We start from the raw sequence: 18,959 nt of genomic DNA on the forward strand, positions 1-18,959 counted from the left end.
AAAATTGAGGTTCTCTTTCTTCTTATTTTTTAATCTGATCCACCAAGCCAAACTATGCATCTTCTAAATCAATAATAAAACTCCCACTTCACCAGAACTTAATACTGCTGTACAGGACTAGCATTAGACTCCGGACCAAAAAAAAAAAAAAAAATTGTGGGCCACTGTGCCCACCACTAGAATGAAAAAAATATTTTTGTCCTGTTTCCTTTGAGGGGCTACTATAAAATGGGAAGGGGTGGGGGGGAAGGGAGAATCCCAGCAGAGAGAGGACAGTAGGGTCTCACGATTCATAAAGTTAATGTTCACAAATTCAATTATTTGCGAGCAGCTGCTTCCCCTAGGGCCCTGGGGCAGAAGCACCAGCAGTCCCCACTTCCCCCGGGGCCCTGGGCACCCCCTCTGTATTCGCAAAAAAATCAACATTCCCCCAAGGGTTCTGAACACGGAACCCTCGCAAATGTTGAGACCCTACTGTATCTGCTCTTGCGTACAGCTGCCACTTCTACTGAATGAACTATATTGTCAGTATTCAGCTAGAAGTTTGAAGAGCAAACTGCACAATGCACGTGAACTGTGCACATTTCTAGAAAATATTTAATTAGTTCACCACTAACAAAAATAACACTACCTGCATGTATTACATACTGTTAAAGCTAGTACATGCAGGTTTACATTTGATGGAGCCTAGAATAAGTTGCATTGTCCTTCTGTTCTCTCCTACTTCTCATGACTTCAAAGGCTAGTTTTAATGATTCCCTGGAAGAATCTAGAAATTAATGTGAAAACAGCATTTATGGTGAGCACAGGGTGGGGTTTAAACATAACAGCTTAACCTATGTAAATTGTAGACTATAATTGCAAATTAGGCAGTAACATTGCTGCAGCTAAAAGAAAACTATAATTATTCAGGTAACAGTAGCACTAACCTACGAATCTTATGCTACAAATCTTTACTCATGTGAAGTCCATGGACCCATTCATATCATGAAAGACTATTTCAGATAAGTAAAGATACAAAATTGGGCCACGTTTTCTCAAACCAAAACACACTGAAGTCAGTAAAAATTTTGTATAAGGCTCTACATGCACACTTCTAAAAAAATCTCATTTACAATCTCCCTCGTTTTTGGGACTTTGAGTAAAGAATTACTTGGATTTTCTGCTTTTGAATCAAGTCAATAAATTGGATCCAAATTATTCTAAGAAAGCCCCACTTTTAAGAATTTAACATCTTATAATAAATTTAACATCTCATAAAAAATACTGAAACATGCCTCTCTATTACTACAGCGCTCTCCCAGTCCAAAACATCTCAATGCCTTTTTTCAAGCCATTATGGTCAGTGGGATTACTGTATGCACAATTCACTTATATACACACACCAAATATTTATAGCAAAAATTCTTTTTTAAATCTAGATGACAAAAATGCATATGAAAAATAAAAAATTTAGGACCAGGCTCTTCCACCTTTGCTCATGTTCTGTAGTGCTCTCCTCTGTAAAGTAGTCAGATTATACCCATGGGATTATTTGAGAAATAACATAACATTCGAGAATCAGGGCAATAATTCAGCCCTATGCCATTTTACAATTTGTCCATGGAATTTTCTGTGTATTATTTCTTAAATTAATGTTTACTTTTAAAACACAACTCTAAACCTCTTATTTCTACATACACAAGATTGAGTATAGAATTCATGCTCTCTCATGCATCAGTGTTTTTCAAACATATGTACAAAGAAGTCATCCTTTCATTTTCCCAACAGGCATAGTCCCATAGTCCTTCCTTTCTATTACTACAAATGCTTCAGTTAAAGTTCACTGCAATCTGAGTTTTTCAAAAGCTCGCATTCTCAAAAAATGGTTCTTCCTCCTCCCTCAGTACTTCACTTCCTATTCTACGCTTTTTTACTGTACTTAAAAAAAGGCAACAATATTATTATTTTATAGAGATCTGTAGATGATCAGATTATTGCCCATCAGCCTCGGTGTGACACCTGCTTTACCACCACATTGTGAATTCCTTCCTTGTAGTAGTACAAGGTAGGTTAAAATCTTTTAATGAAAAGGTACAAATACTCAGCACTATTACCGCTCATACACTTTCATGAGTTCTTTGGAAATCTGAAATTTCACTGAAATATAAAATGTCAGTGAAAACCAGAGGGGAAGGCAGGGAAAAAAAGAGCTTGACTACATTTTCACAAATTTTCCACCTCTAGTTACTAATACAGTCTTGAAACCAAAAAGTGACATATAGATGGATCCAAATCATATTTGTAAACATGGTATAACATAATGCCAGTAACTCATATTAATAACAATCTTACTTCTGAAAAAAGTTGTCTGCTGTTTTAGAACCAAGCCTCACAGATGTTGGTGGACATACATGGCTCCAATTGTATGTTATGATCTTTAAATGCGAGTACTACCCCAGGCATTAAGAGTTTATATCCATCCCAGGACAGAAATCTGAAATAAAAGGGCATAGATTGCTCCAATCTACCTCTGTCAATGGAATTGTGGGATGCTGTGGAATCCATCTAACTGGAGGCTTAAAAGAACAGGTTGGACAAAAACCTGTCAGAATGAGCTACATATATCCTCAGCACAGGGTGATGGACAAGCTGTTTCCTCAAGGTCTCTTTCAGCCTTTTGTTTCTATGTTCAGACATAGTAATTTATCAAGCTTTTATGATTTGCCAAATGCAGTGCCTACTATCACTGAATCAAGTTCGGGAGGTATATATAAATCCCTCATTCCTACTGATGCACTGATTTTCTTACAGACTTAGCACTGCTCCGTTCAAAGAAATTCAGCTACTGATTACCATGTTCATATGAACTGCCTTACCTGGGCTACGTCTACACTAGCCCCAAACTTCGAAATGGCCACGCAAATGGCCATTTCGAAGTTTACTAATGAAGTGCTGAAATGCATATTCAGTGCTTCATTAGCATGTGGGCTGCCGCAGCGCTTCAAAATTGATGTGGCTCGCCGCCGCGCGGCTAATCCCAACAGGGCTCCTTTTCAAAAGGACCCCACCTACTTCGAAGTCCCCTTATTTCCAGGGGGACTTCGAAGTAGGCGGGGTCCTTTCGAAAAGAAGCCCTGTCAGGACGAGCCGCGCGGCAGCGAGCCACATCAATTTCGAAGCGCCGCCGCCACCCGCATGCTAATGAAGCACTGAATATGCATTTCAGCGCTTCATTAGTAAACTTCGAAATGGCCATTTGCGTGGCCATTTCAAAGTTTGGGGCTAGTGTAGACACGGCCCTGGAAGCAATGGAACGGCAGCTGGTATTCACTTGGTAAGGAAGCAAAAATGCCGGTACTGGCACCTCAATTCGTGCTCAAATAAATGCTCCCCCCCTTACTCTGATCTGGGTGTTGATAATCTCATTACTTATGTTGGAGAAACAATTCTGAGTTCATTTGTTCAAGAAGTCCTCCTAAACTGTAAGGGGTAGGATCACCAGATTAGCTATGCAGCTGCCACTTACCCTTACTTAGAGCAAGGTCAGAGTTTGGCTGGCCGTGGAAAATGGGAAGTTCCAGAAATGGGACTGTTTTCCATAATATGGAAATGAAGAGGGAAGAGAGAGGAAGGACATGAAAGGGAGGGACACGATACTGAAAGGGGACCACTGGGGCAGCTGCACCACCAAGAGTGGCCAGCAGGGCTGGGGCTCCCACATTTTGCCTGGTGTTAGACTAGTTAGTAGCCCCCCTACGCACACAGAGAGCCTGCAGGCCATAGGCAGTGGGGAAAGGCTTCTAGAGGAGGTCAGCCCACGAAGCCTCCCTCAACACCAGACATCCTGCAGGCTCCTGAGGGGCCAAAGGAAGATGGTGCCACCTCACCCCAGACAGCCTGCAGAGAGTGGGGGCTGCTGGAAGGTGGCCAGGATCCAGAGCCTCTCACCCCCACAACACACACACACAACCTGGAGACTGCAGAGTGTGGGGGATGCTGCAGGACAGGGGCAGCCTCCTGAACCTCATGCCACCCCACATAGTCTGCAGGATATGAGGCAGGGAATGCTGGAGGTCAATGGTAGCCCCCAAAGTTCTGCCGTCCTCGACCAGCTGAGGAAGGGGAAAAGCTGGAGGCCGAGGGCAGCCTACAGAGTGCCCCAGCCCTGACCCAACCAACACACAGCCCTGATTCCCACCTTCAGGAGGAGACGCTGGCCAGGGAGCACTGCCCTGGCGCCCTGGGAGGAGCCACTGACTAGAGCAGATCCCCCATAGATAGACCTGATAAGCCCCCTCCCACAACTCCCTGCCCCCTTTCCTGAGCCCCATGCCCTTAGTCCTGAACTTAACACCCCTTATCTTCAGCTCCCTTCATCTTCCAACTTTCTGCCTCAAGTCAGCCATCCTCTGCCCCTTCTCATTCCCAAACCCTCATTTCAGCCTTCATTTTTGAAAAATACAATCACTGCGAAAAAGCATGCACATTTTTCATTTTTTTTAAGTTCATTTAAGGGCCTGAGCAACACCAGGTACATCCGCTAATACGTTAAAGGAAGCACCTTGCTTCATGGTTTCACCATTTCTGTGAGATGTATGTCAATCTGTAATGTGTCTCTCTTAACCGTTTCTATATGGACCCGATTGTTGGCTCAATATTATATATATTGCTTACTATAAAATTAGCACCAAATCCCCCCTCCCCTGCCAAAAAAAAAAGAAACCTCCATACCTCCCACAATGTAGACCATATGCAAAGAAAAACCATCTAAGAAAACAAATAGTTAAAAAAATGTCTACAATCTATTACTGGAGAAATCAACTAGCATGTTTCCATCAGCTATCTTTAATCTCTGATTGGAAATGAGAAAAAAAAATTCTGGAAGTATATACTAAAATTGCAAATACTAAAACAGAGACTAAATATACAAGCAGATACCTATGCGGGGGAGACACAGTGGCTGGGTCTGCACATGCCCCTTCCTTTCGAAAGGGGCATGTTAATGAGCAGGTTCAAAAGATGCTAATGAGGCGCTACAATGACTATGCAGTGCCTCATTAGCATAACGGTGGCCGCAGCGATTCGAAAGTGCAGCTTTTCAAATTGCGCGCCGCCCCTGGAGACAAGACCTTCCAAAAGGACCTCCCCCCAGTTTTCAAAAGCCCTTCTTCCTATCTGTGATCGGAAGAAGGGCTTTCGAAAGCTGGGGGGTCCTTTCGAAAGGTCTTGTCTCCATGGGCAGCACGCAATCCGAAAAGCCACACTTTTGAATCGCCGTGTCCACCTTTAAGCTAATGAGGTGTTGCATATTCATTGCAGCGCCTCATTAGCATCTTTTGAACCTGCTCATTAACATGACCCTTTCGAAAGGAAGGGGCACATGTAGACCCAGCCAGTGAGTTTGAGAAGTTATGCATTCTGAATAGACAACTAAAATATTAACAGTTGTAGAGAACTGCACTATACAATATGGGTTAACTCACTGCTGCTTTTGTGGTGGTACAATATATTGAAATCCATGGGGGTATGTCTCTGAAATATGGAGCACCTGTATGTCAAAGGTTTTTTTTTTTTTTTTTTGTTTTTTTTTAAACACACACACACACACACACACACACAGATCACAAATTAAACTGTTTTGCACCTGAAACACCAAATGTGTAACACAACATAACCGCTGACTTTAAAATGCTGTGTTGAACATAACAGAAACTGGATATTAAATGACCAAAAGGACAACCCTTCAGACAGCCAGATAATAGCCCCAGGTTTGATATTGATCCTGGGAGACATGTTTTTGATCCTGAGGCTCCCTTTTAAAAAAATTTTTACTGTGGTCTAGGAGCTGTCACAACAGTGATACTGTCAGCATTCAGAGAAGGAAAACAACATGAAATGCTCTCACGTTTTACAAATGGCAAGTTCTGCCTCCATCTCAAGAAAGACAGTTTTTCTGCAAGGTGAGCACTGCTGTTAAAAACTGTGATACACCAAAACAAATAGGAACAAGGAAAAGGCAAATGAAAATGATACCTCATAATATGGTCAAAGCAATGGCCTTGTATATGAGGGCTCCATCAGTCTACATAGGAGGGAAATAAAAAAAAATCTGAATGGCTGAAACCTTCTAAGTTTTATGGTTTGATGGCAGAAATAAACCTATATTACTTCATATTAAAAATGTCACGATTAATTTCTTACCTAATAAATAGATATTAAAGAGAAATCTGATCTTCGTCTGAAAGAGTAAATAACTACAAATGTATGCTTGATCAAATAACCAACATGGGCTATGTCTACACTAGCCAAAAACTTCGAAATGGCCATTTCGAAGTTTACTAATGAAGCGCTGAAATACATATTCAGTGCTTCATTAGCATGCGGGCAGCCGCGGCATTCTGAAATTGACATGGCTCACCGCCGCGCGGCTCGTCCAGACGGGGCTCCTTTTCGAAAGGACCCCGCCTACTTCAAAGTCCCCTTATTCCTGTGAGCAGATTCCCATTCTGAAATTGACATGGCTCGCCGCCGCGCGGCTCGTCCAGACGGGGCTCCTTTTCGAAAGGACCCCGCCTACTTCAAAGTCCCCTTATTCCTGTGAGCAGATGGGAATCTGCTCACAGGAATAAGGGGACTTTGAAGTAGGCGGGGTCCTTTCGAAAAGGAGCCCCGTCTGGATGAGCCGCACGGCGGCGAGCCATGTCAATTTCAGAATGCCGCGGCTGCCCGCATGCTAATGAAGCACTGAATATGTATTTCAGCGCTTCATTAGTAAACTTCAAAATGGCCATTTGCATGGCCATTTCGAAGTTTTTGGCTAGTGTGGACACGGCCATGGTTATATAAAAAAATTAAGAACTGTAATTTTCCTCTACTGGAGCTCTAGTGATGGTGCAAATGGGTTAAAAGGGATGACAGCAAACATGTCCTACCGTTAGCCTCACTACAAGTTCCACTACTTCTACCACAACCGACGCTGCAATGATTTTGAGTTATGGATCCTGAACCCGCCAATAAAGATGCAGCCTTGTTTACAATGTATGTTGTATTTCTTCATATACTGCTAATTAGTCTGAGGACAGCAAATAATCTGTGACCAAATGGAATATTAATTGATTGTAATATTTATTTTATGCAAGAAAATAGTTGTTTTCACTTCTACTTTTTCAGAACCTAAAACAGCATCTCCCAATTTGTTTTTTTTTTAATTTTACATACACAGTACAATGACCAAGTCACTTACATGCATATATGATAACACTGAATACATTGTCTCACACGCAATGAACACATTGTCTCACATGCAAACTGATGACCATTTTAAGTCTGCATGAATAGCAGAAGGTTAATCAGCTACACGTGACAATTTTTTCAGAATTTCTAAAGATACCATACACGGTTAAAGACATGACCCTTAAAAACAAGCAGGTACTCAATGATACACTCATGAACAGCTATCCAACACTATACATGTAGGGAGACAGCCACTACTCTAGTCTATTCAAAAAGAACAAAGCTTTTGAATAAGCATAGTCTATGGTTGATAGCTATGCAGACACAAGTGTACTGGCAGATCTTCACCTGTAAAATGTTCTTTGAGTGGACGCAGCATATAGCAGTAAGAAAGCCCTTTTCCCAGTTCAGCTTACCCCACTTTGGTGAGTAAAATAAACCATATAGGCAAAAGCACTTTTATGCTGGTAAAACTGCCTCTACGGTAAGGGCTTTTGCTGGCACAAGAATGATACTCAAAAAAAGATGTGATTTCCCTAACAGGCATTGCTGTACCAGCAAAGGTTTCTATTGTACCTCTAGCCTTAAACAGATTTCGTCATCCACATTTTAATGCAGCAAGCCAGAGATTATTTAAGAGAATGCAAAGTCCCCATCAGTTAGAACAAGCAGGGGAGAAGGGATACAACACATTGGGGAGGGGTGTCAGAAAAGTGTTATATAAAATTTAAGGAAAAAAACTGGATGTATTTAAATGTAACAAAAATTTCAACTATCTCTACTGTTGCTTTCCTGCCTTATAATGCAAGAGGAAAATGTCATTTTCACATGATTCTCACTGAAACTTCAACAGCTTTCTTTTGATTTAGAGAGAAATGAATGGTATAAACTCTGTATACGGAGCTCTTAAAGTGGGATGCCTAAGCAGGAGCCATGTAAATACAGAACCCTCCAAGAATAGTCTTATTATTCTTTCTACACTTAGTCACCACCACTCGCAAAGCCCCAATGTCAATACGACCATCCTTCACTGCTTATGAGTAAGCTGCTGCTAGACAGGTACTTGCCTACCAAAATAATATTTTCATAACATATTGCTACAGTTTTATCAAAGCAGGATGATTTTTTTTGCCCCACCTGTCAACTTACCTTCTGCACAATTGCCCGCATAAGGTATTCAATACAAACAAATCAGAATATTAAAGAACAGTATCTGCCACAATGCTGGTGCAGTATAAAGACAATGGGTCACAGCATTGCCATTTTTTCCATCCAGCACTTCAAGGACACGTTACAATTCAGCCTCGTTCGGAAGTTTTAGAACAAGCAGCTCGCAAGGGGGAAATAAGATTGACTGTTTTCTACTTAGACTAAAGGGAGACACTAGAAAATGCAAGATATGCCCTTGAACTGGTGTTTTAACAAATGTCTCATTTTGGGGAAGGGAAAATGTAATGTATTTGTGCCCATTCGACTCAGAAAATGGTCTATCCACAGGCATGCTATGCAGTGAAGAGTACTGAAGAACTCAGTTCTCCAGATAAATGCCTGACAGTGACTTAAAAAAATGGCCTTTTCATGTAAGTCTACATAACAGGAGTATCTTGAGTCTTTCTGTAACACATAACTAGACAACTAAGAAAAATTAGGTAGGCTGTTTGCGTGATCTGTATCACACTTCATTACAAAGTAAGCTAAAACCACAAAACTAAATTTTACTTTGAACCTCAAAATGCACTTATAAAAATACTACAGTAATCATCCAGCTTGCTGTGGTATCTCTACTGTAAGATGGAGGACTTAAACTACTGCTGTAGAATATTGCAGGATACAATACAGAGAAATGCAAGCATCCAAAAAATATAAGCTGGGCTATAAAATAATAATAGTGAGCACTCTTCATTCGCCTTCTTGGTTTGGAGCCTTTAGGACAGGAGAGGTCACTTTTTCCAGATTGTCTCTATAACCATGAGTGCTACCTTTTTTTTTTTTTTACAAAAAAAAAAGATAACCAAAGCTGAATTTATAGCACTGCAGGAGCTAGGACTAACAAAATCACCAATTATCACAAGATGCACAAAAAATTCATGAGAGCTGGCCAAACTAAGTATGCATATTTGGGTTTGGAAGATTTCTTTTTTTAAATTAGAAAGTACAGATAAACACTGATTTCACTATACTAAATATTTCCATTGATAAACACCATTTACTGATACATAAAGTAAGGAAAATGGTGCTGGAGAATTTATTACAGTTAATTCAAGGCTTTGTATATTTTGACATGATGTTGGCAATGTGTTTTAACTTTCTAAAACTCAACAGTAAAAGTTAAATTATTCTCTGATGCCCCCATTGTCTGACCATCCCCCTAAATTCCTGCAAGTGTGAAAATTTAAATAGATAATAGAAAAAGGTGCTTAAAATAAGCACTATCCACCACCAAAATTATTTAAAAAATAAAAATTAATTCTACCAAACCTATTTTCGGGAACAAATTATGCCCTGGCCTGGACAGTTGCTGCAGTTCCTGAACACGGTTAAACTGAACCAATGCCTTCAAGCAGGATACAGCAAGCCCTCAGAGTATCCACAGTCAACGGCGCATGAAGTTCTGTCTCACCAAGACCCATGGTATGACGTGTCTATTTGGTGTATAAATAAATAGTACTCTGTTGGAAAGAGAGTCCACTGTTAATCTATCTGTACTATCCACTACCACATTCAATGACCCAGTATCAACATGACCATTGCTCACTTCTTCAGAACAAGCCGCTAGTAATTAATATTTAACTTATAATTGCCTTAGGCGAGTTTGGGGATTCAGGCCAACCCAGATTCATTGACCAAATGGATCCTCCACTCCCATCCCTTGCCACTGCCAGACTCAACAACTATCTAGACCCATACTTTCTATGAATGCACAAGCTGATCCTACCATCAGCCCTCAGCACAAACACGTTCCCCAACAGTGCAGAATGAGTCAGCAGAGTATCATACACAAGTGCTACACACTCTCATGTGCCACTCAAGAGCAACTGCATTGGATCGCTTCATTTATTTTCTCCAAAAATAAAAGAAACAGTTTCCTTTAAATGTCCTTTGAGTCATGCTCAGCTATACCCTCTGTAAGAAAAGCAGCCCTTCTTCAAATATATTTGAATGTGCTACTTTCTGGGTTTATTTTAGAACGCAGGATTTCCCACCCCCCATTACCCTGCAATTGATTAGAAGACTATTAATAATATGCTTCTCAAAGCTAAACATAATTTAACAAGTTTTACAGTACTGTTTGTGATTAAATACATGGAATTTGTTTCCTTACCTATTTAAATTCAAGTGAAGACACCACCCCCCAAAAGTGCAGTGGGCCTATTTACATAATTAAAGTCAATGGTACTGCTCACATGAAGTTACTGCTAATGAAATGGTTAAGAATTTGTAGAATGGAAGTCACAAAGAAAGAATTAGGATATGTACATAGCTGGTGTTTCTAACTGTACTTACCAGTGTCAAATAGTATTTTAGAGTTTTAAAAACGTAATTTTGATTGAGCTTTCCACTGGTGCCAATGCAGTTCCAGAAGTCTGGATTGGCACAAAAAAGTCATCCCTATTCTTTCATAGCTATCTTTCACACCCTTAATTTTTTTTAAGTTTATGTTTCCAAAGGAGCTAAGAACACATACCCAAAAAACAAACATTGCCTTACTATATAAATGGCACTGCCATGTCAAACAGATATTTTCATGTACCAGAAATCACTAAGGATGCCAATACCGAGCTGAAAATACTTTTGTTTAGCTGCTGTACTGTGAAAAACCAAGAGAACAAATATTTTTCTCACGTGTATTGACAAAATATCCTCTCTTTTAATTTCTCATTCCCTGGCAGATTTAAAACCATTTTAAAGTATTCACAGAGTAAAATTTACACTGCCCAATTACAATAGTTTAAAAATAGGATTTTTTATGTTTAAACTCAGAACTGAAATCACACCATCAAAATACAAGCAGAAAAGGGGAGAAATCTGACTGGATATTGACAAAGCTAGGTCACTACCTGTGGAAGTGTCAAGAACATGACTTCAAGCAAAATCAGTCCTCATTCCTGGGCCTGACAAGGGACCTTCATAAAAACTGTGCAGATTCAGGAATTCCACCCTTAAGAAGTATGGTAGGTGAGAAGAGGGTGGAACTTGAGCTATTGTCTGCCACCTAAATGCAGCTGGTCAAACAGCAATACTGTACAAAAATCGAGTTTACAATCAAGTTATAAAAAAGTTGATGTTTTCTCATTAATAAAAGTGTCTCCATACTGCATTATTCCATGAAATGCAAAGGATGTACGAGTCCTGTCCTTACATTGTTTTTGTACCTACACCCAGCATTGTGCGAGTTACATTAACAACCTCATAATGACAGTTCTTTCAAGAGCCCAAGAAAGTACTAAATTAGCCAGAAAAAAATAAAAGATGGAATTTAAGTTCAAAATCTAGGTACTACCTTCCTAGTTAAATGGATGTACCTTCTATAGAAATAAACTGAAACATATACACATTTTATGTTATTAAACATTGTAATGCATGTAGAGCCATGCATCTGAGAGCAATATACAGGCCTTTAAAAAATGAATGGTAAACAAAGCCTTTCTGAGTCCATCCAAGTAAAAAAATGAGTCACCTAACATCAGACAAAGAATTCAATCATGCTCTGGTTTATTTATTCTAATACTATATCATTTTCAAATTAATCAAATGACAGGGACAGGCCACCTAGTGAACTATTCAACAAAATGCTCCTGCTCTCATTCAAGTCAATGGCAGAATATAAATTGACATCAATGTAAGTCTGAGCCCTACCATGTCACCTAGGGGTCTGATATTCATACAGAAGTCCCACTGTACAGCTCATCTTTAAAACACATTTTGTCCTTAAAGCTACATTATTCATCTCTTTTCTTTCATATAGCATCTGTCACTCCTCAGTTTGACTAGTCTCAGGGGGTAACCTTGCTAATCTGCAGCTTCACAAAAAAACAAAACAAAACTGCAGTCCTGTAAGTTTTAAAATTGTTAGTCTTTAAGGTGCTACAAGACAGTTTATCAGTTTAACTAGGTAGTCAGACAGCTGACCACTGCTCAGTTTCTTGCTCAAGTTTTCCAGCTTCATTTTGTTACATAAACACTGCTATTCAAACATAGCAGACAGGATTACACACAGAAAAAGATATTCCTTAATTACACAACTTTTGTCCATGTCATATGTGACTTTTAATTCTCTCAAAGTACACATAGAAATAAAATTTTGGTTACAGTGAGATTAACTTCACACATGTTGCCCTACAGAAAGCTAATAATGCAATTTTTCCATGTCTTAGACAAAACTGTTTAATAAAATCAAGCCTATTTATGAAGCGCTATGGTCCCTTTATTTATAACAAAATCTTTTAAATGAACATCTTAAATGTCCCATAATGTGCATATAGAGTATTAGAAACAAGTAGTACTTTCTGTGTTAAATGTATGCATTACCAAACCTTATACAACAGGTAAGCATACCTCTAAAGGAGTGTCCCGTAGTAGCATGGCAGTCAAGGCCTCAGAATGTAATAAATGTCTGAATTTTCTTTCATCTACCTGAAAGAGCTATAGGATTTTAATACGAGCCATCTCAAAGAAATAGCTCTGTTCTAAGCCAATTCATATCTAATAAGACCACAAATTAAATACATGACAAAAAATGTTCCGTGCATCAAAACTATACATAAGGATAGGTTATTTAATCAGAGAATAAAACAATTACAGGTTTTGAAAAAGGAAACATTTAGGCCCTGACCCTGCAAAGTTCCTTGTGCAGGGCTCACTCCACATTCTTGTCTTAAAGTACTGTTTCAGTTGCCAGAGACAAAAATTCAACCAGTTAATCACTGGTGTAAAAATATTATGTTGCTAAATGCTTTACAACATTTCTTCAGAAATAGTTTATTGTTTTCTAATGATATTTTACTCTAGTCTATAAAGATCTGCAGCTGTCTTAAGAAACTACATATGTGATACAGTATTTGTTGACATAAAGACATATCAGAATTTTTGAACCTAAAGTACAAAATTTGCAAAGTTTATGGTGAAAAGTGTGGGTAAGTGATAGGAAATAAACTAATCTGTAAATCCAGCAGAGGAAGGAGAAAACACTATCCATTTATTAACTGGTTAACTGATTCCTAGTTTTACTTGTAAAATATCTGCCTCATATTTAGCTATCCAGTGCATATAACTTTGATTCTTATGCCACAGACTTAGAGACCACAAAATTAAGTAATGTGCTTAAAAGACAGTGATAGTGACCAGTTTATCTGAGGAAAGCAAGAATACATAAATTCCAACAAATAAAAGCGTAACAAAAAAGTTCCTGTGCCACCATGTGATTCAGCGGCAACAGACTGTTCAAACAACTGTCTCAGATAGAAAACTTAAATGAGATCTCCTTAAAAACATATTCACATACATGATAGTTAGCAAATCAGTATTCCAGTGTGACACACAGAACATTTGCATGTTGTCAGCCACACTGTACAACTAAGTCAAAGTACTATTTCACGTCCAGTATTTGCATGCTATTACTGGCCATTAAGTAGGGACCAACCCTTCTTTTGCTCTAAGAGATAAATAACAGTATAAGCAAAATTGCAGCAAAATGTTTCAGAACCTGAATCCACATCCCTTTCCAACTTCCCCAAGAAGCAACCACCAGTCCTAATTACTTTAAATCCTAACTCCTATTCAGGGGTGCACATCAGATCTAAACCCCTTTTAAATGCAAAGGTCAGAGCACACATGCCTACTGAATTTCAGGCATTTGACCTGAAAAGAAGGGATTTTTTTTAAAATCTCAGGCCTGACTCCAAAGACTCCGGACTTTCAGTACTGCAGCTCTGAAACAGAGTATGGGAGGAACCTTTACAGACAGGCTGTAAAAAGGCACAGTTCTAAGAGGCACGTTTTCTTCAAAGTACAGGAATATATTATTTTCCTGATTTTAAAAACATGCTTTTATGGTGGGCAATATTTTTGTCTCTTGACAAGGAGAAACCATAGAACAGAGATTTAGGGAGTGGCCAAGATGAAAATCTCAGGCTTTTTTATTTCCCACTCTGGGCAGGTATGGCAGCCTATTACCAAGTGCCAAATCCACACATACCGTAACTTGCCATACCACATCACTGACTCGGCATATAAAAATGTTCATCCCTAAGGAATCCTGTGGTTTCTCAGTTGCAAATTAAAAATTTTATCTCACACACACACACACACGTTCCCTAAAGCCTGCATACACATTTTTAAAAAGAGGGTGCAAACACAGGACTGTAATAAATTGCCAGCCCAGCCCGGCTGCCCTCTTCTCCTTGCTGGGATGTCTTGCAGGAGAGGGAGGAGGCAGCAGGGAGGGCCTCGCCTACTCAGCACTACAGAAAGAGAGAGTGAGCTGCAAACTTTTTCTTTATTTAGGAACCCCGACTAATGCAAAATTAAACTTGCCAAGCACTTGCCTACCTGGTGTAAATCTGCAACAAGTGCATGCAGGATCCAAGAGTACAGACCTGGCCGGACTTGGCACGCTTTCCCCTCTTTTTGGGGTGGGAGGGGGCGTTGATAGAGCAATTTCAATACTCATTTATTACAGAACTGCCTTTGCACGGTCCTACTTTACTTACAGTGCGGCGCTCATCCATCCTGTAAACAAATATCGCTCCGCCAGAAAACCTACTCCTCCTCCCCCCCCTCCCCCATGCAATACACTCTCCCTTAAGCAATGCACAGGGAGCGAAGGAGTGGCAGAAATATCCACCCACCTCCCCACCCTTTACAACCCTCCAGTCCCTGCTAGGAAAAGCGCCGAAAACCTGGCCTTACCTTTTGCATGCTCCCCTTTTGCGCCACTCCTAGGGACTGGGGTAGCCGCTGCTGGGGGTTTCTTTCTGGTAATCTCGGATGCAAAATCCCAGCGTCAGCAAATCGCTGTCAAATTATTTTCTTGCAAAAGAAAAAAAAGCAGAAGCAGAAATGGGCGGAGGCTGGAGGAGGCGAGTGGATCCCTCCGCCGAGATGGGTCGGGCCCTGGGGTTGCGAAGCAGGAAGTAACAAGGTGTCACTAGCAGCAATCGCCCCGAGCTCCCTTCCCATCCTGCCGCGCAAGCCCCGGGGCGTGGGGGGCGCAGGGCACGCTCTGGGGCTGGTCTCTGCGCGGAGAGCCGGACCGGGCTGGGCTCTGCCCAGCTCCCCCGCGCTCAGGGCTGCAAACTCGGCGCAGGTGCGGGAGCGCCCGGCTGGGGCGGCCGAGCCCCGCTTGCCCCTGGGTGGGAAGGGAGGGTGAGCCGGGCCCAGCGCTCCCGGGGGAGATGGCGGAGCCGGAGGCTGCCCGGCGTGTTGCCTCTCGAAGGGGGGTGAGGGGGCTGGACGGGGCTGCAGCTTGTCACGTCGCTGGCGGGCTGAACGTGAGGAGGCTCCATTGAAACCGGCGCAGCCAAGCCCCCCTGGCCGGGGCAGAGAGTGGCAGTTCCCGCCCCCCGCCGGGTAGGTGCGGACGCGCTCACCCTCTGGTGGGGCTGGAGGTGAGGCGGCGGAGGGCTGCTAGGGCGCCCTGCGGGCTCTTGTAAGAGTTTCTTCCTGCTCACGCGCCATGACTGTACAACGTGGGGAGGGAGAGAGGCAGGCAAGCAGGGGGAGGGCCACAGCAGGGAGCTGGTCTCCTGGCTTGGCGTGTATTGGTGCAGCGCGCCCCAGACCTGAGCCTCTCTCTGCCGCATGGCTCCTCCTCCCGCTCGGGGAGTTCGGTGCCTGGGCTGCGGGAGGCAAGTTCTGCGGCCGCCTCGCTTGGCTGCAGCTCCATTTTTGGGAGGGCGCTCGCGCAGGTGGAGCGTCGCGCCCTCCGTGGGGGCTGCCACGCGCCAGCTTCGCCCTCGGCGGGTTAATGGTTAGGGCTCACACTGGGCTTTGTAAGAGTTGCTCCGCCAGCCCTCGGGCCCGCCACGGTCTTCAAGCACTTGTGAAAACAGACACACCTTTTCCAGGGAAGCGTTATCCCCAGTCCTTCTCCGCATTCCGGTCTCTTGGTGGGGACTTAGACAGATTTTGCGTTGTACGTAGGGGACGCTGCCCGAGCTTCTGTACACTCGCTCTCTGGCTCTTGTCTGGAGAGATGGCAAGTGCGTTTCTGGAGCAGGAAGGCATCTGCAAAAGGAAGAAACTGCAGGTGATGATGGCTGGAAGACATGCTCCCAGTGAAGAGTGACAGTGACTAAACTCCCATTGATTCCAATTGGAACCGAGTCATGTCCTCAGTGTTGGTACTTATAATTTCTTTCTTGCTCCCAGACTATCATGTAGATTGTGGTTGCATGGCATATGTACCACTGTTGGGTGATCTTATCTCTCCTTTTAGCCAGGCAAGTCCCTTTTTAAGGGACTGATCCACTGATGTCCCAGTCATCCTGACTTTTGGCAAGAGCAAAAGAAGTAAATGTCCATTTTTGCAAAAAAAAAAAAAAAAAAAAAAGTGGGGTGTGCACACCTATTGGAGTGCAGAGAAACAGGTGGAGGAGTGGTGATGGCAGCCTTGTGGGGAAGGGAGGCAAGGTGCAGCTGAACAGTTACAAGTGCAGGGTAGGTTGACCATTTGTGCAAGCAGTGACATCAGCTTGGGCAAGGAGTGATGCCAGGCCCAGGTGAGGATCAGACACAAGCCCTGCATGTGGGGGACAGGGCATGGGCCAGATGTAAGGGTGGGATTGGGGCAAGGGAGTAGGCCAGCCTATGGAGGGAGAAGAAAGGACAGGGCTTGGGTCAGTCTCAGGAAGTGTCTTCTCTTATCCCTTTGAATAATACGGTTACCCTTTCATACTTGTAGGTAGTCCGTCGTGTCTGATGATGACGTCTTGAGCTTGCACAGGCTCATCAGTTGCGGACTTGAATGTGGCTGAGGAGTCCAAGCTTTGAATGGCATGGGCGTTCACAGTGGGGGCAAGGGAAATGTCCTGGCTCTTTTGGTGCGGCTGCTGCTGTTGCTTTCTTCCTCTCACGAGCATCAATGAGGAGTACATGTTGCTGCTCTTCAGAGTTGTCATATGCACGTCGTACAAGAGCATGCCATCCTGTTCGGTTTTTGCCTGCTACTCTAGTTGATCTGGTTTTAAACCAGCATGAGCAATGTTGGCCTTCACACAGTCTTTATATTTCTTGCGAGGCCTACCTTGATTCCTTTTTGCCATGGGAGAGTTCACCGTAGAGGAGTTGCTTAAAGATTCTTGACTCCTCCATTCGTATGACGTGCCTTGTCCAGCAAAGCTGGGCTTTTAGAATCATGGCTTCAATGCTCGTGGTTCCTGCTCTGTCCAGGAGCGCCATCAATAATTTAATCTTCATGAAACCACTCTTGTTGACAGCATGGATCAATGTGATAGTGAAAAATATGTAATGTCCCCCCCACTTGACAAGATGTTCCTTCTTGTAAAGGTCCTGATTGTGTAAGATGTTGGTACTTAGCCATTCAACCACACAGCCAAATTCTATTCAGTTTTGCATAAGTGAAGAATACTGCATTCAAGTGTATTGGGTTTGCAAATAACTTTTGGGTATTATGACTTCTGTTTTTGGAGTTGATGCTGTACAAATATGTGCTGAGTTTTGGAATCCGTAGCTGGTTTGTTTGCTTGGTTGAATCCCTAAATTATATAAACCTGCACTGAAAGTGGAACTCAAGCAACAGCTCAATACATCCCATCTATTTATTTTTTGCATCTGATTTCGAAACCAAAATAAACTTATATTTCTTATGATTTCCAAAATAACTTCTGAAAACCAGGACTCTAAACTAATGTAATAAACAATCTAGGCAGTGGGGAGGGATAGTTCATTGGTTTGTGCATTAGCCTGCTAAACCCACGGTTGTGAGCTCAATCCTTGAGGGGGGAATGGGGCAAATAGATTTTAAAAACACACACACACACACACACACAACTGTGAGGGATGGTACTTGTTCTTGCCAAGAGGGTAGGGGACTTGACCTCCAATGGTCTCTTCCATTTCTACGAGGTATGTATCTGCATATACTAAGCATCTTGACTCCCTCCACTAAATCAGCACAGGATTCTGTATGAACTAGATGTGCAATGATAATTAGTCTATTCAGAACATACAAGCTCAAATTGTAATTCTCAGTACAGCAGTAAACAATGGTAGTTTAAAACAATCATGGAAAAAGCATTCTCGTGCAGCATTCCAAAAAATTTCACTTTGTTATCCTACCATAGCTATTGGGAAGGCACAGAAAATCTCTTCTCTGACTGCATTAAGTAGTTGATTATCTTTGGTCACTAATTTAAGAAAAATGCCTTGGCTGATTATACTCTTAGACTGCATTCCTGGGATGTGTTATGCAGTTTATGAATAGACTGGGGTGCAGATAGACTGAATTTCTCCCTTCAACGATTACAGACTAGGAAGTCTGAGAATGTAAGTGAAACTTTGTACTTGGTGTTTGTTTCTGGGCGGACTTTAGGCTTTGTTTAGGAGATCCCCCTTAAATGTTTCTTACAATTATCTTAAGAAAAGGGTGTGTTCACACATCAGTGTGAATGAGATTTTATCACAACCCATAGCAAGATTTCACCCAGATCATTACAATTAAGAGATAGGAGAAATACCATTTAAATGGTTTTCATGGTTCTTGCTCTCACCCCAAAATGGCACAA

General features: G+C 42.0%; 1 protein-coding gene and 1 long non-coding RNA gene across 10 annotated transcripts in view; one reads left to right on the forward strand and one right to left on the reverse strand.

Annotated features, from left to right (window-relative positions):
• TRERF1 (transcriptional regulating factor 1) overlaps positions 1-16,361 on the reverse strand; it is a 150,474-nt gene extending 134,113 nt beyond the window's left edge. For 3 of the 8 annotated variants that reach the window (XM_074989591.1, XM_074989588.1, XM_074989590.1), the window contains exon 1: positions 15,124-15,264. The gene's annotated coding sequence lies outside the window, so the exon portion shown is untranslated. Of the gene's footprint in view, positions 1-14,763; positions 14,899-15,123; positions 15,284-15,803 lie in introns of those variants that run through there. The other 5 variants (XM_074989584.1, XM_074989583.1, XM_074989585.1 and 2 more) reach the window with 5 other exon arrangements.
• LOC142010933 (uncharacterized) lies at positions 15,355-18,023 on the forward strand. 2 transcript variants are annotated; one of them, XR_012644921.1, is made up of 3 exons: positions 15,355-15,520; positions 16,357-16,556; positions 17,117-18,023. It is a non-coding gene; the product is annotated as an uncharacterized LOC142010933 (long non-coding RNA). The 2 variants fall into 2 exon arrangements; XR_012644920.1 differs by lacking the exon at positions 15,355-15,520 and adding an exon at positions 15,674-15,783.
• The last annotated feature ends 936 nt before the right edge of the window (positions 18,024-18,959 follow it).

This window comes from Carettochelys insculpta, chromosome 3, assembly GCF_033958435.1.
Source record: "Carettochelys insculpta isolate YL-2023 chromosome 3, ASM3395843v1, whole genome shotgun sequence".
NCBI lineage: Eukaryota > Metazoa > Chordata > Testudines > Carettochelyidae > Carettochelys > Carettochelys insculpta.